This window comes from Panthera pardus, unplaced genomic scaffold, assembly GCF_024362965.1.
Source record: "Panthera pardus isolate Hobbes unplaced genomic scaffold, ASM2436296v1 HiC_scaffold_24, whole genome shotgun sequence".
NCBI lineage: Eukaryota > Metazoa > Chordata > Mammalia > Carnivora > Felidae > Panthera > Panthera pardus.
The window spans coordinates 139,638,142-139,654,756 of NW_026526810.1; the positions used below are offsets into that span (position 1 = coordinate 139,638,142).

The 16,615-nt window shown below is 45.7% G+C and overlaps 1 pseudogene; it reads right to left on the reverse strand.

Moving 5' to 3' along the window:
• Positions 1-686: 686 nt before the first annotated feature.
• LOC128772869 (immunoglobulin heavy variable 3-23-like) lies at positions 687-13,060 on the reverse strand (annotated as a pseudogene).
• Between the last annotated feature and the right edge of the window lie 3,555 nt (positions 13,061-16,615).

The window sequence follows — 16,615 nt, forward strand, 5'->3', positions numbered from 1 at the left end:
ATTCTAGAAAAAAGAGAGGAAACAAAAAAGAGAAAAGACACAAAAAGGAAAAAAAGGAAATTATTTGAAAGTTCAAAAAGTGAATACACCGTCGTAGACTAAAATAAAATGATGGAAGTAAAATAGAATTTGAAAAAATTTACATAAAAGCAATCAATGTAGTAAAAAAATTAAAGAAAAATATTGTTAATAGAAATTGAAAGTAAAATGAAGTTTTTCTCATTCTGTATTCAAGAAAAACTACAGAAACGAAGAAGAGAAAAAAAAGAAAGATAAAATAAAAAGGAAACTGGAAGTTTGAAAACGGGAATACACTGAAGTAGAGTAAAAGAAAATGATGGAAGTAAAATAGAATTTGAAAAAAAAGTACAGAAATGTAAAACATATAGTAATAAAATTTAAAGAAAAATATTTTTAATAATAATTGATAATAAAAATAATTTTTTCTGTTTCTGCATTGAAGATAAAGAAAAGAAGTGTAAAAGAGAAAAAGAAAAAAAGAAAGAAAATTGACTAGATGAACCTACTAACAGATTGAAGTAGGACTGAGATTACTTCGTTATCCCCTAGATGTCAGTCTATGTAGCTCTTTATAGTCTATAAAGTAAGCGGCAGTGAGACTTGTGTTCCTGAAGAGCCCTGTTGGCCCAGTTGGGTGGGGCTCAGTGTAATGGCTCCGCTCTCCACTAGATGGCGATTTTAGGCTCCTGGGGTGGATTGTTGTGGTGCTTGTAGGTGCGAATGCACATGCGCGGGAGAGGTGAAAATCGCACCACCCAGCTACACAGTCTGTTCTCCTGGATCAACAATTGCGCACCCATCCTCTGTCTTCAGCCCTTGTCCACTCCCTGCTCCTTCACTCTCCGTGACCAGGCCCCAGGCCGCACCTCTGTCCCAAGTTTTGTCACAGACGTGGCTGTTTTCCCCGGGCCCTTACGTCCAAAGGACCGCGGCTTTGACCTGTTCTGCCCCTCTGTGGGAGGGTCTCACCAAGCAATGGCCCAATGAGCAATGGCCGAATATCGGCTGCAGCTAGGAACGCTTGCTGGACCCTGTTGTTGTTGGTGCCCCGAGACTTTGGCCAGGTGCCAGCCCGCCCCAGAAAGAGTTCCCAAGAGAGTGTAGCAGCAGCGTTTCGTGGATTATGGAAAATCACAACACACGTCTGGCACCAGGCTTCACCCTAAATGACCTTGTTCCAGCACCAGTGAATGTGGCCGTTTTCGGGGGTCTGCTGGGACCAGATGGCTTTGGCAGTCTCCTCCAAATGTCCTTCCAGCAGTGCAACTGCCTCTCCCCGTGTGGCCTGAGAACATCCTGGACCCCACTCTGTTCCTGGGATTCTCCCATCCCACCAGAGCATCTCCAGGTATCGAGCTGTGGAGTTGCAGCCTTTGCACTCCCCTTGTTTACAGTCTTAGTGGAATTTACATACTCTCCTTTCTCCTTTCTCCCTTTTTAGTTGAGTCCCTGTGGCTGTTTCCAATTTTCCACTTTCTCTCCAGCTGCTTTTGGGGAGGGGTGCTTTTCCTTTATTCTCCCCCACTCCCCAGTCTCCGTCCTCTCTCCGCCTGCAAAAGCACCTCCCTTCCTGCAGCTTCGTGCTCTCCAAGGTCCCCTCTCCACGCCACGTACTGTTGAATTCTGTGGTTCAGGTTGTGCAGATTGTTGTGTTAATCCTCAATCAGTTTTCTAGGTGTGTAGGATGGTTTAGTGTTGGTCTGGCTGTATTTCATGGACGCGAGACACACAAAAATCTTCCACGTTCTTCCGCCATCTTGTCTCCTCCCCCATTGACTGCCTAATTTTCATTTGAACATTTGAGGATATTATGCCACTCCCTTCTTTCCTGCAGGTTTCTGTGGACACTTCTGCCATAATCTTTTTTTATCTTCCTGTATTCGTTAGCAAACTCTTCTGTCTTCATGCTTATAGGGTTTTTTTTAATGTGTATTTTGTGAATTTTACTATGTTATGTCTCAGAGTTGGCCTGCTTTTTTTTTTTTAAATTTTAATGGGAGTTCTCTGTGGCTCATAGATGTGGATGTCTGTTTCCTTCACCATTTAGTGGAAATTTTCCACTGCAATGCGCTCAGACAAAACTTCTCCCCTTTTTTCTCCCTGTCTTCTTCTTCTGGGACTCCTTTGAAAAGAATTTTATTACACTTTATGGAGTTGCTGATTCCCTAAGTATATGTTTGTGATGCAATATTTTAATTTTCCTCTTCTTTCCTGCTTCATTTCTCACAAAATTTTATCTTCCATGGCACTTACTCATTCATCTGCTTCTTTCTGCCATGAGTTCATTATATCCAATCAGGTTCACATCTCAGTTACAGCATTTTAAAAGTTTCAGCCTGACCTGGTTTTAGGTCTTTTCCATCTGTAGTCAGGGTATCTCATGTCTTCTAGGCTTTCTCAAGCACAGGTAGTATCCTTATGATAGTTTTTAAAAGTTCTGTTTCCTTATGATAGGTATTAAATTCTGTTTGAGTCTTATTATTTATATGTGTTTCAATTATATCCCTGGCAATGTCCTTTTATGGTTTTTTCTTTTGGCATGAATTCCTCTATCACTCTGTATGTCCATGTCTCCTCTTTCTTAAGTGTTTTAGGAAAATCCTGTTATGTTTTCTGCTTCTAGAGTAGTGTCTTTTTTGAGAAATGTTTACATACTCTTAACAACCTGACATTCTGGAAGCATTTCTTGCATGTGCTGTGTGCACTGTGCTGTCTTGTATTGGCTGCTCTGTCCCTCAGGTCAGTCCTCTGCAGAGTTCTCCTTGCCTCCAGGGGAGAGTTTTTCAACTTTGTCCATAGTGTTGTGAGTTTTAACTAGGTGAGTTTGGTCTCCTTATTAAAAGAGGCTATTTCCTATTTCCCCTAGAGGTGAAGCTATGCCTCACTCTATGGTCAGTAGACTTGGTGCCTGTGGGGGTATATGGTGGTCTTTGGAGGGAGGGGTGCAATGGTGATCTGGGTTGTAGGCACTCTTTCCTTAGTAAGGAAGCACCTGAGGAAGGAAAGGTGGGTATGTGTTGGTGTCAATGGCTCAGTATCTACTGGGGGTTGTTGTGCTGCTCACTGAATTCTGTCCATGATAATTGGTGGGAGGAAATATTGGCATCAACTCCTTCTCTAGTCCCTGCAGTTGGAGTTTCCAGCCACCCCTGTTCAGGAAGCCCTCACATAGAGAGAACAATCTGTGCTCATCGGTCGCAGGCTTCCTTCAGAACCCGGCCTTCACCCTGCCTTTGTCCAATCCATTGGCACACCTGGCAGCTTAGGGCTCTTATGTTTTATCTCAGGAGCTCTAGCTGGGTTTGAATACACCAAATTGTTGAACTCAATGTGACAGGGACCCCACTGATCCTCTGGGACAGTGTGTTGCTGTGATGTGGTTGGAGCTGGTTATCCCAGAAGGGCAGTTGCATGAACACTAGGAGCTTGGAGTTCATGGTGAGGAATAACAAGAAGGGAGCGTTCAGTTAGCTGCTCTCGGCAGAGGCTCCTATGCTAATGACCAGGGCAGTGCAATGGTACCTGTCAGCTCTCCTGCTCCATGAGAGGAAATGCCCTGTCTCCCAAATGCACTCCAAGAAGGTAACTGTCCCACCCGATATGACCCAGGGGATCCTCAAACTGCAGCAGTCCCTATGGGCCTCGGGGCTCCTTCTCCACAGGAGCACTGCTATGCCCACCAGGGTCCACCCCAGTGATGGCATGGACTTCTAAATCTTCAGTTTTTGAACTCGACATTTACAGCATGTTGACTTGTCATGATTACCTTTATGTGTCATCTTGACTGCGTTATGGGGGTGTCCAGATTCACAACTGTTTCTGTGTATGTCTGTGATGAGTTTCCAGAAGAGATTGGCATTTCCATCCATGGTTTCTTTCTGCCTGGGCATCACCCATTCCATCACAGTTCTGAGTAGAATCCGACGCAGAGGGAGGAAGAATTCCCTCATTTTTACTTCCCATGTGCTTGGTTGAACTGGAACATTGGTCTCCTCCTGCCCTTGTTCTTAGAGTTACATCATAGGCTCTGCAGGTTCTGAGACTAGACACTAGTTCAGAATCAGGCGAGAATTATACCACTGGTTTTCCTGGCTTCCCAACTTGTGACAGTAGATCATGGGACTTCTCAACATATTTTGTCATGGAAACCAATGTGCTTTCGTTTCTGTTGCTCGAGGGAATCCTGACTAATACATGCAGATGATTTATCTCTTGTTTAGAGGAATTGAATAAAGTTGTAGCTCATTTAAAGTCCTGAGTAGCAAAGTGCCATGAAGGAAGTGTCACGTTGTTTGATTGGGACACGGGCTGGGTGAAGATAATGGGGAGCTGTGGGAGCTTGTGGTCCTGGCTGCACAGGGAGTGCATCTGGGACTCATGTAAATGTTCAGCTATTGTGCCTCAGGAAATCTGTAATTCACTCATGTTGAGGGACAGGAGAAAGCAATGCAAACAACTGTGTGTGCATGTTAGGGTAGATTTCCTAGGAAAACAATGATCTAATTCACACAGGTAATAGGTAAACACAGAATCCTGTGTCCATAGAGGCTCCCTGGAGAAACTGCTGTGTGGAGAGGAAGCCCCAGACCTTGAGTGGAAACCTGCCTGTAACCTCCATCTTCACCTGCTCCTGGCAACACAAAGCAGAATTGTGCATAGTGTGCGCCCCCCGGTGGTGCTGATTGCCTCCTGCAGGGAGGTTTGTGTCTGGGCTCCCAGCGAGGTCCCCTCACCCTGTCTCTTGCACAGTAATATGTGGCCTTGTCCTTGGCCCACAGGTTGTTCATCTGCAGATACAGTGTGTTCTTGGAGTTGTCTCTGGAGATGGGGAGTCGGCCCTTTATCGAGTCTGCGTAGTACGTGCTACTTCCATCATCATAAATATATGTGAGCCACTACACCCCTTCCCTGGAGCCTGGCGAACCCAGCTCATTCCATATCTGCTGAAGGTGAATCCAGAGGCCACACAGGAGAGTCTCAGGGACCCCCCAGGCTGCACCAGGTCTCGTCCAGACTCCACCAGCTGCACGTCACACTGGACACCTGCAGACACCAGACATCTTGGTCAGGAAACTGTCACACATGCACTGGTTCTCACTCATACCCACTCACATACTCAGTGTCTCTAATTCACCATGACTTACCTTTCAAAAGAGCAACGAGGAAAATCCAGCCAAGCACAAACTCCGTGGTGAGGTGTCTGTGTTCTGTGCTGATCACAGAATGGGAACACCTGAGACTCCCGGGGCTGGGGCTCCTCTCCCAGCTGCAGAGTCTGGGATGGGCTGGTTTTATCAGCACAGAGAGGACCCCATTTGCATGTGCTCTGACATATATATCAAGCTCCAGTCTTAGATTCGATTCTTTAAAAGTGAACTACAGGGTTAGGGACGCACTTGTAGTTTAGTTTGTGTAGATGGTGTTTGACAATATGAATAATTGTATTCAGTGAGTACAGGTGTATTTGCAGTCCTGTGTGCATTTTTACAGGTCTTTCATCAACATAGATCATTTTCACTCTACAAGTATTTTACATACTTTTTGAAGTTTAACCCAAAATACTTTATTCTGCCATTTTCACTTGTATAATTTTGTTATTTATTTGGCATGTATTTTCATGCTTGTGTGTAGAATCACAGGTGGTTTGTTTTTATTTATTTTCTTTGTTCATTTTGCATCCTGCTCTTTTCCTCATTTAAAAAAACTGGTTCTAATATTTTTTGTGGTATCTCTAGGGTTTTGTTATGTTTAAGATCAATGTCACCTGCAAACAAGTAATTTTCCTTCCTCCTTACTGATTTAAATGTCTTTTATTTTTTTTATTCCCTATTTTTTTCTGGTTATGTCTTCCAATGGTAGGAGAAGAAAGCTTTTCCCTTCTTTGCTTCTGGGATTTAGCCAGTGTAAGGATTCAATTGACATAAGACCTATCTACAGGAGAGAATACATTTCATTTTGTAAGTGCATGGCCTTCCTAATGATATGACACCCAGAGAAAGGACAAAGCAGGTGGCACTTTTGTCTTTCAGACAAAAAAAAACACTGGGTTTGGCAAGAGTTAAGTTTGGGGTCACCAAGTAAGTAGGTTTGTTTGCATAGCCTTCTTGTCCCTGTATTCTTTATTCTGGTTCTAACGATGGTTCTTCCCTCTTGGTACATGGGAGGGAGATTTATATCCTGCTGACAAGGGACAATGGAGAGTCTGAGTGTACTTGGACTCTTTCTCAAGTGACTTTCACCCAAATAAGCAGTGTGACAAGATGACATAGTTTGAGGTGGCATATGTATTCTTCACGTTACATGGGGAACACTTATGTTAGGGGTGACCATCATTGCCTGGCTCCTGATTTGACAGGAAAGCCTTCAGCATTTTACCGTTCAATATGCTGTCAGGTGTGGGCTTTTCATAGTGGCCATGATCATGTGGAGGTAATTTCCTTCGGTCCCTTTTTAATTGGGTTCTTTTTAAATGATGAACATGTGTTGAATTTTGTCTAATGTTTTTTTGAATCAATTAATGATGGCTTTGATTCAGTCATTCCCTCTGGTAATGGAGGACATCACATTTATGCATCTGTGTATGTTGAAGGATCCTTGCATCCCTGGAGTGAATCCCACTGGATTATGTTGTATGATCCTCTCAATGTTCTGTTGAATTCAGTATGCTCAGATTTTGTGAAGGAATTTTGCATGTATGTTCATTTGAGATAGTGATCTGTAGTTTCCCTTCTTGTGGTGTCTTTCTTTGGTTTTGGTGTGAAAACAATGCTGTCCTTACAAATTTCATTTGGGAGTGCTGTTTTTTTATCAGTGGTTTGTAATAGTTTGAGAAATATTGGCATTAATTCCTCTTTAAATACTTAGTAGAAGTTTTAATAAAGCCATGGACTCCTAGGCAGATTTTTTGGAGGGTGAGGTTTTAGATAGAGAAATCTTATTAATTTTTCTTTTGTTCCTTTTGTATTTTCCCATGAAGCAGTCTTGGTGGCCTACCTTATGGCATAAAATGTGTAATTTGTTCCTGGTGATCTAATTGTTGGCCTATAAATACCTAAGTTTTTCTTTAATGATCGTTTCCATGTCTTTAGTTCAGTTATGTCTCCTCTTTCCATTCTGATGGCATTTGTTTGAGTCTTCCCTGTTTCCCCAGGCTACCTTTTTGTTTCAAATTTTACTTACTTTTCCAAATACAAATTTTTATGTAATTTATCTGTTTTCTGAATTTGTGATAGTCTCTATTTTCTCTGCTTTATCTTTTTATGGTATTTTTATGTTTATCTTGTTATGTCAGTAAAAATGCCAATGGGTTTTTTAAGGAACCTGAAAAATATACAATTCATATGAAAGCACACAACACATGGAAGCAACAAAACAATCATGACGTCGAGAGAACCTGGAGACATCACACTTCTCTCTTTCTAAATATATTGCAGAGGTACATTAACCACAACAGTGTGATTCTGGCATCAAATGAGGTATTTAGACCAGTGGAGCTCATTACGGAGCCCAGAAGTAGAAGTTTGCAGATGCAGTGAGCAAATCCTGCACGAGATTTCCAACAATGCACAGTGGGGGGAGGATAGTGTCTCTTAAACATGGTGTTGACTAGGGGCACCTGTGTGGCTTGGTAGGTTAAGCATCCCACTTCCACTCAGGTCATGATCTCACGGTTTGTGGGTTCGAGCCTCACATCAGGCTCCTGCTGACAGCTCAGGGCCTGGATTCTGTTTCTGCCTCTATCTCTGTGCCTCCCTACTCATGATCTGTCTCTCTCCCTCAAAAACAAAGTAAAAATTAAAAAATAGTATTGATATATACATGCAAAATAATAACATTTGGCCATAATCTTTCTTCATACATATACGTCGACACAAAAAAAATCTCAAAATGGATGAAGGATTAAGAAGAACACTTGAACCTAAATGCCTTCAAAGAAAACATGAAAGATGAATATGATGACATTCACTTGAGAATGATTGATTTGATATAAAAGCAAAGTCACAGAGAACAAAGCATGCAAGGGGGGCTACACCATACTAGAAAAGGGGCAAGCAAATATTTGTAGAGCTAGAAGGAAGTCTATGGGCGGGTAGGCCCTCCCTGCCCACTGGGGCTCTCCAGATGGATTTGACAAATTGGCTTCCTCATTGGTAAATGGCTGCTTGTTTGGTGGATGGACTGATGCTGACTGACTGGACATGCCATTGCCACGACTGTGGTAAAGAACGTAATGCCTGAAATGGTTCCTGGGTTTGCCATTCCATTATGGATTTAGCAGACCAAGGAACTCACTTCAGCACATAGACAAACTACATACTTGCAAAGACTTGGGGGTGATAATTAGAATTTTATACCCCACATCATCCTTAATCATCACAGAAGTGGACGATGAGGATATGTGGATTAGGGGAACAGATATGGAACATGAAAAACTAGACACAAAATTCCTTCAGGAAAAATCCACCTGGAAACTGGCCTGGAACATCCAGAATCATTGTCCTTGGCCCTTAATGAGATTTGGAATGCTCCAAATAGCAGGCAGGGACTGACCCCCTTTGCAACAGTATTTTAGAAAGGAGTCCTTAACCCTTTCTTCCCTGATTGAGTGAACTTTATGATAACTTATAAGACCAAGTTAATGCCATGCATAGCCATGTCCAAGAAGTAACAGGTGCACTTGGGTTATATCATCCATAGACAATAAGAACATGGCCTCTGCCACAGCCTAGCCATGCAACCCTTTCTACAGAATATGGGATGCTCATCAAGTCTTCAGAGAGCACCCAGTGCCACCTCGCTGAGAAGGACCTTATGACGAACTGCTAACCGACTACACTGCCATCAGAATTAGGGAAAGATTCTTCTGGATTCATGGCAGCTGCACAAAATAGTTCCAGAAAATGCCATCGTCAAGATCCTGGATGGCCATCCCCACAACGACCATAGGTAAGGATTCCCAGAGCCAATTCCCAGGCTCCAGAAACACATGGCATCACATAGTAGGTCATGGATCAAAAAACTGCATTTCCACCGAGTTTCATTTTCCGGCTCTTTCCTGTCAGGAAAAAAAAAAACTTTTTAAAATGGAGCCTACCCTTTCCCCCACTATTAAAAGACTGACTACATTTCCTGCTCTCCCTCTGAACCTCTATGTCTGTCTGTCTTCAGACTGCATCTGCCCCATTCACCTGTGTAGTTATCTCAGCAGGTCAGACACAGACCCTTACACCAGTTTTCCAAGTCCTGTCTACAGTAAATAATCAGTCTGATTGTCAATTGTTTTGACATCAGGATAGCAAGTAAGCCCCCAAAGTAGTGTTATTTCCTGCCAATGCAAGCAGGTGAATGCACCATGTGGATGGACAAATAGAAGGGTGTGGTATCCACAACCAGAACGACAATGTCACTCTGCCTTTCCTTCCACTGCATTGATTGGGACCACAACTTTGATGGAAGCTTCAGGATGGTCCTTTGCTCAGGTGAAGTATTGGGAGAGAATATTTCCTTTGTATGAAGTCATGGTGCTAGGTTCTCTCTCTCGGTGACATAGCAAGGCAATCTGGTGCCAGATGGTCACTAGGTGATCCAGCATAACCCCCATGGCACAAACACTTTCCAGATCACAAAATGTTTCATTGGCACTCAGACTAGCTGTGCATCAAGTGACATAGCTCAGCCACTTCCAGCTAAGGCTGCCTAACAGCACAAGTCATATGAGAGTAGACCGAAACTCTGGAGTAGCTCAGTCAGGTGACAAAACCCACCTTATAGCTGCTGAAGGGCTGCAGGCCTCCCGTGTCTCACAGACTTTCAGGAATGCATGATAATTGACCAGTGACAGTGACCCTCACTTGCCCAGACCAGTGGGAACACATGACAGGCTCTACATGAGCTGGTCAGGCTAACATCTTGGCACTGTTTGGACTGTTAGGAATTCCCAAGGCAGCAGGGTAGAGATGTATAGGTTGAGAGCAGACTGTGGCTGGGACTCCTTGGTCATCGATGCTGAATGGGACATACTGGCTAGCTCAGTCATGACAGAGTCTCCCCTGTGGCCCTTTAGATACCCTCAACTGCCTGGACAGTCTTGGGAATGTGAGCCATCTTATGGACAGCTGGGCATTTACATTTCAGTAGTCAACTGTAAAGCGCCACCTGTTAGGAGGTGCTTTAATGCCCGTCAAGTGGGCAGACTGAAAGGAGAAATGGTGTGTTTAATGTCCCCCCTCCTTCAGTAAATCTTGAATTATGGGGTGCAATTACTCAGTCCTCTATTGTGCACAATATTGATGTGTATATACTGTCTTAATTGGATGTGGGGGGGGTGCAATTTGCAGTCCTACACACTCCTGATATGTAGTTCCCCCCAGGAAAGCCAGGCACTGGGTTTGTTCCCACTGGCCTTGATGGCATGTGAGGGCATCCACATCATTAACAAGACAATGCACGGTCAAAGGGGCCACAGTTGCTAAAAGAGATTCAGTAAAGATTCTTCCAATAGTGACATCAAAGCGATGTTGAGACCCTTCTACTATCCCTCCCTTTATACCTAGTAAGCTAAAGGGCACCACACTTTTATTTGGAGGGGTTCCTGGGAAGCACTGTACCTTGGCTTCAGGGTCAATGAGAGAAATAAAGTGTTCTCTGTGTCTGTGTCCTACATGGTAATTACAGAAGTGTAGGGGCAGTTGTCCCAGGAGGAAGGATATACTCCACAAACCTCCAGGTCCCTAGGCAGGGGCCTTGGCATCTCCCCACCCACTGGGATCCCAGCTCCCCACTACCAGGGCTGTCATGTCAAGAGATGTGATGGCACCCACCCGAAGGGTAGGAACAGCATTCTCTCAAAGATCCCAAAGAGTCTGATCAAAGTTTCTGACTTGTGTTCAGGCTGTCCTGAGATTAAGTCACTAGGGACCCCTCTTCTCAGAGCTGTGCATAAAGAGAAGTGTGGGCATCATCTCTAGAGCAAGAGATCTGGGTTGAAGTTCCACCCCTTGAATGGGGCACTGCTGGGACCCTCCTGTGGGCTCCTATCTATGGAGGTGGTGATCCCATCAGCTTTTGCAGAAAAGAAGTCTTGGGCTTCTTGAAAATTCTCCTTTTCACATCTGACTATGGCATGCATGCTAATGCCTGCTACACTACAGCTGGTATTTCCATGAACTGTATTGGCACAAGGCTTAAGATCAGAGTAGTCCTTCAAGAAGAACTCCTTAGATTCTATTGTCAAGTGCCTCTCCTCCAGGTGGAAATGGACAAGGGCTCATGGGCGCATGACATAAGGCAAAAACAAAACAAAACACAACAAAACCCAAAACCCACACCCATTGAATTGTCCCCATTCTATCTTAGAGTTGGATTGCATCACCTGGGCTTGACCTCTCCCAGTGGGCCTGTGCTGTCGTGCCATAAAAATCCAAGTCCGGAGAATCAGAGCTTCTTTCTTCCTACCTCTGTGGGCTCTGGGGCCCTAGGGAGCCTCTTCCTCAGAGCCTTCCCCTTTTTCCTTGGTGTGTGTCTCTTGCCATGTGCCTTGGGGTGATTGTCATAGCCTTTTGATACAGTGAAAAGACTGGAAGCTCCGTAGGTTGTCTCTAAGTAAACAGGCCGCTGATACCTTGAGCTTTTCAGTGATTTATGAATCTGGGGCACTTGGACTAATCCAGACAGCTGTAGTATGTCAAGGGCTTAAAGCAACAGCTTGAAGCCAATTGTGAAGACCCACTAGAGCCAATCAATGTCCTTGTCTCCCTCCCTTTGGATAAATGATTCCAGGAAACCTTGCATTTTCATGAGGGTGTAGTGCCTGTCACCATTTCTCTCTTTCACACTGGTCCGTGGATATGTTGGTGTAGTGAAGACCTGGGATAGAAGTTAACTCTTCCCAGACACGTGTGATTAGGCCTCCCACACTGCAGTGTCCCCCTCAAAACCTGTCAAATAGGGAGCCATTGTCAACAGCAGTGACGAATACAGCCAGTAGGGGGAGGTTGCCTTGGTCGTGTCCTCCACCCAGAGAGACATGATGCTCCTGGTAGAGTTGCCTCTGTCACTAGGTAGGCATGGCTAAGCAAACACAACACCAGGGTACTGGCTGCAACACAGTGGACCCAGCAGCTGGCGTCTTCTTCGACACTAATCTAGGCATATGGTCTTTGGTGTCCAGCAATATCTCACTTGGAGATGAGTAGGAAATACACACCTCTGGAACCCTAGGATGGTGCCTGATTGTTGGTCTCTGCAGGGAGTCTGACCTTTTATGGCACTGGTAACTTAGGGTAGGGGTTTCTGGCAACACGTGGCATCAGCCCAAAGCAAAGCTACAGACCACCGGCAAGCTCCAGCTCCTTCCCAGAGCAGCTGAGATGTGGGGGTGAGAAACGAGTGAGCCATTTTCAGTGCTAACACATTGTTGGAGGGCACCACCTAGGCCCCCAATCGCATCCCTGGGGACAAATGTGTTGGGGACCCCAGCTGTTGTACAAAATTAAGAACATGTAGACTGTATCGTGCTGAAGGAATAGGGAAGAGCCATTGCTCAGGGGGTGGATAGGCAGCTCCCTAGGCATCTGAGCTCTGGCTTTGGATACATGAGATGCATGGGGCCCTCCTGACTCAAGGTGGGGTTTCCGTGCACCCCCAACAAAGGAAATGGAGGCACAGGATTTATGACTCACAGGGCCCAGAAGCAAGGGTATACAAGGACCTTGGGAAGGGCATGCCTCCTTCACACAGTCCCAGTGATCAGGGCACAGAAAACAGGGTAGCAAGTACCTGATTACTTGAGAATGGATGGGGCTGAAGTCCCTAACTTTTCACAGGCTCACATCTGTGTGGTTATTCAAGAAGGCTCTCAGAAAGCCAAACTGGGAATCCTAGGCAGATCCTTATCTAAGGTTAAACTCACTGAAAAGTAGGCAAGAGAAAGAGAGCAGGGATTCACATTGATTGGGCTCCAACTGGAAGCCAGAGTCATCCATAGGCACTTGTGCCTACCTTTCTTATTCATTTCATTTGGTGCTCCTTTAAACCTCATGGTCTCAGTCTCCCACATTTGAAATTTGCTCTCCAGGGAGGCACAGCTTGTGCTAGGTGGAACCTAATGCCAGTCCCCTTCCCTCACAGCCACAGACACCCCAGTGTGGAACAGGCAGTGTGGGTGGGTGGTAGCCCTCCATTATCCTGAACCCACATTGGGACTGGGGGAAGACAGATTACCTGGAGAATGAGAAAATGTTCAGTGTGCAACCGCACAGTTTTGGAGACAACTCATGAATTTGTCCCTGAAAGAGCTTGTGTGAACGTCTCTTAATTCTGGAAGCATATACCTCAGTTCAAGGCCCAGAAGCTGACTCAGGTCCTCTGCACATAATCTCGGGCTCAGTTTGGGCTCTTGGAAGCTTAGATATATACGTAGAGGCCACAAGCATGCAGTGTTTAAGTTTTATTTCAGCGTTCTGGTCAGTGAGCCATGAGAGATGTGTGTCAGAGCCGTGATGTGCCTGTGGACCCCTGTGTCTCCTGCAGACCCCCGAAACGTGGATGTCAGCTCTGCAGCCTCATTACTGTATTTTCACACATGTGCCAGTTGGATTGTCTATAGTTGTTCAGCAGTCAGGAGGCTAATTATGGATTGTCGTCAGCAACAATCAGTCCCTTAACTTTCTCGGGGTTGATAATTTGACGTTTGTGGCGACACCACAAGGAAAGAAGCTATTATGGCTTAAATGGGACCAAAAACCGCTCTGAGATATAACAGGGATTCATGACTTTGCCTCACTGGCCGCCTTCTTCTTGGAGGGGTCCACTGCCTGTGCTCCCAACAGTGCCTCGTCCAGTGCACCATGGAGGATCCCAGCTTATGTGGCAATGGCAGTTCCTGTCATTGTCACACGACCCTCTGTGACTGCATTTCTCCGGGATACAGTCATAGTTCAGCTGAGCCACACTGCCAGTGCAGTAGGTGTCCTGACAGAGCTTTCCAGAAGCATAGGGGGTACCAGTTCTCACATGACCAATCTCGGTTGTTCCTGTGCTACTATGTGAATTCAGCCGCCAACACCAGAACCCTGATATCTCAGATGGATGGAATCCAACATGCTCTTGCAGCTGAGGGAGATGTGTGACGATCCTACACTGCAGCCTTCCACACGGCTCGTCTGTGTGGGAACAGGGTTCAGCGTTGAATTCCCCAGGGTCTTCTGCAGTGTCCATATCAGCTGCTTTTTTGATTTATGGCATAGCAGACATCTTCACCTTTCCAGAATTTGCAAAGATTTCTTGGCAGCGCATAGTGCGGTCAGTGCAGTTCCCATGATAGCAGCATCCCTCTTCAGTGCATGGGGTTCCATCTTGCCTATGGAAGTCATCAGGGTACGCCAAGGACACTCCACAACCCTGCCTTCATCCTGTCTGTGTCGAAACCTTTGGCCCTCCTGGCATCTCAGGGCTCTTATGTTTTATCTCAGGAGCTCTAGCTGGGTTTGAATACACCAGATTGTATGAACTCAGTATGACAGTGATCTCACTGATCCTCTGGGAGAGCATCTCGCTATGCTGTGGTTGGAGCTGGTTATCCCAGAAGGGCAGTTGCATGAACACTAGGGCTTGGAGTTCATGGTGAAGAACAACAAGAAGCAGCGTCCATTTAGCTGCTCTCAGCAGAGACTCCTATGCTAATGACCAGGGCAGTGCAACGGTGCCTGTCAGCTCTCCTGCCCCATGAAAATGCACTCCAAGAAGGTAACTGTCTCACCGGATGTAACTCAGGGATCCTCAAACTGTAGCACTCCCTATGGGCCACGGGGCTGCTTCTCCCCAGGAGCACTGCTATGCCCACCAGGTTCCACCCCAGTGATGGCATGGACTTCTAAACCTTCAGTCTTTGAACTGCACATTTACAGAAGGTTGACTTGTCTTGATTACCTTTATGTGTCATCTTGACTGCGTCATGGGTGCCCAGTTTCCCCACTGTTTCTGTGGATGTCTGTTAACTATTCCAGAAGACACTGGCATTTCTATCCATGGTTTTCTGTCTGCCTCAGCATCACCCACTCTATTAAGGTTCTGAAGAAAATCTGATGCAGAGGGAGGAAGAATTCCGTCATTTTTACTTCCCATGTGCTTGTTTGAACTGGAACAGTGGTCTCCTCTGGCCCTTGTTCTGAGAGTTACATCATCAGCTTTCCACATTGTGAGACTAGAGAGTAGTTCAGAATTAGACGGGAATTACACCTCTGGTTTTCCTGGGTCTCCAGCATGTGAGAGTGGAAGGTGGGGCTTCTCAATGTATTCAATCATGTAAACCAATGTGCTTTGGGCCCTGTGCCTCGGGAGAATCCTAATAAATGGAGATGAATTATCTCTTCTTTAGAGGAATTGGATAAAGCTGTAGCTCATTTAAAGTCCTGCGTAGCAACAGCCAGGTGGGAAGTGTCATGTTGTTTTATTGGGACAATGGGTGGGTGAGGATAAGGAGGAGCTGTGGGATCCTGTGGTCCTGGCTGCACTGGGAGTGCATCTGGGACCCCTGTAAATGTTCAGCTGTTGTGCCTCAGGATATCTGCAATTCACTCATATTGAGGGACAGGAGTAAGCAATGCAAAGAACTGTGTCTTTTGTGCACGTTAGTGTAGTTTTCCTATGACAACACAGTTGCTAATTCAGAGAGTTAGTAGGTAAACACAGAATCCTGTGTCCAGAGAGCCTCCCTGGCGAAACTGCTGTGTGGAGAGGAAGCCCCTGACCCTGACAGGAAACCTGCCTGTAACCTCCATCTGCACCTGCCTCTGGAAACACAAACCAGAATTGTGCATAGTGTGTGCCCCCCTGGTTGTGCTGATCCCCTCCTGCAGGGAGGTTTGTGTCTGGGCTTCCATTGGGGTCCCCTCCCTGTGTCTCTTGCACAGTAATATGTGGCCGTGTCCTCGGTCTTGAGGTTGTTCATCTGCAGATATAGCGTGTCCTTGGCATTGTCTCTGGAGATGGTGAATCGGCCCTTCACGGAGTCTGCATAGCTTGTGCTCCTTCCGTCATATCTAATATATGCGACCCACTGCAGCCCCTTCCCTGGAGCCTGGCAGACTCAGTCCTTGCTGTTGCTACTGAAGGTGAATCCAGAGGCTACAACGGTGAGTCTCAGGGACCCCCCAGGCTGCACCAGGTCTCCCCCAGACTCCACCAGCTGCACGTCACACTGGACACCTGCAGACACAAGACATCTTGGTCAGGAAACTGTCACACATGCACTGGTTCTCACTCATACCCACTCACATACTCAGTGTCTCTAATTCACCATGACTTACCTTTCAAAAGAGCAACGAGGAAAATCCAGCCAAGCACAAACTCCGTGGTGAGGTGTCTGTGTTCTGTGCTGATCACAGAATGGGAACACCTGGGACTCCTGGGGCTGGGGCTCCTCTCCCAGCTGCAGGCGGCAGAGGGCCTACCGAGGGCTACAGAGAGGGCACTATTTGCATGTCCTCTGACATATATATCAAGATTCAGACTTAGATTTGATTCTGTAAAAGTGAACGACAGGGTTGGGGACGCATTTCTACATTAGTTTGTGTGGATGGTGCTGTGAAAATAT